The sequence below is a fragment of the Trachymyrmex septentrionalis genome, unplaced genomic scaffold (genome assembly GCF_001594115.1).
Source record: "Trachymyrmex septentrionalis isolate Tsep2-gDNA-1 unplaced genomic scaffold, Tsep1.0 scaffold222, whole genome shotgun sequence".
NCBI lineage: Eukaryota > Metazoa > Arthropoda > Insecta > Hymenoptera > Formicidae > Trachymyrmex > Trachymyrmex septentrionalis.
Window position 1 is genome coordinate 12,828 of NW_017305378.1, and position 1,260 is coordinate 14,087.

The 1,260-nt window shown below is 27.8% G+C and overlaps 1 pseudogene; it reads left to right on the forward strand.

The window, feature by feature from the left end:
• Positions 1-281: 281 nt before the first annotated feature.
• The window catches only part of LOC108748477, a 4,070-nt pseudogene continuing 3,091 nt past the window's right edge, over positions 282-1,260 (forward strand).

Consider the following 1,260-nt stretch of genomic DNA (forward strand, 5'->3'; position numbering starts at 1 on the left):
AGTCATATGTTACAAGTTGGCCAACTCCACCGATTCATCGATAAGACTTAGGACTACCGACTACCGACTCATTGTAGAATGAGCTTTACCCTCGTAATATTTTTATTATGTAATTAATAATTGTATAATTTCTTGTATAATAATAATAATTATTATTAAATAATATAATAATAATTGTATAATAATAATGAATGCTATACTATAATTAATGATCTTCTTGTTATAGTATATAGTAATCTGCAGCAAAAGAAACCATTAATAAAGTTAATTAAAAAATTACAATGATACATCCTACAAGTCCTAGTTCTTCAACAAGTTTCACAATTCTAAAGATTTCATCTGCAAATTTTGGGCATGCAAATGATACCTAAAACGATATCATTTAAGCTCCAAACTCTTGCCTCTTCTTCTCTTGTAACTCTCACAATAGGCTCGCACACACATTATCTTACAAGTGTACCATTGAATTTATTATTGAATAAGTCAAATTCTTTCAAAATCCAGATTCAGACTGTAACTTATGAGATTCCTTTTATTACAGTTCCTATAATAAGCTCTATGCAGCACATACCTGCAATTGGATTCTTCGATTATAGATTCAGATGATGACAAAAAAATACTTCTGTTTTCAACAAGGATGGCCATTTTATTTGGGATCATAAAACTACAATGTTGTTTTTCACAGAATATGAATAGCATGAAAAAAGCTGCAGAAAAGAAAGTATCAAAGTAAAGAGGCTATGTTTCAAGCAATAGAGTCATTTGAAAAAAAAAGAGTTACGTAAATGCTACTAAACATTACATAAAAAATAAATTTAAATTGTTAAAGAAAAAATAGGACAAATACATTCAAAGGACTATGAGAAAAACTACTTCTGGGAGAGGCATGAAAGTTCTTTTATATGAAAAGTAAGTTTTTAGTTTTCTGTTTTCTATATCTGACTGACACACGATATATTTTTTTCTACTGAAATGCTTGCGTTTTAATAAATTACTGGAATTGTTCTACACAGAACACAGAACTTCTAATAATTTATTGAAACACAATTGGCAGAAAACACATTATGTACTACAGGCTTTATTGTAAATATGATATTTTTTAACTGAATACTTACAGTTAATTAAGTTACTGAGTATTTTTCTTTTTCTTTTGTGTTATTTTCACTGTATCCTATATATTTAATGAATAATTAATGGAATATATATTTGTCCTTGCAGTGAAATGATAAGTATATTTGGAAAAAATCACAGTGAAATGTC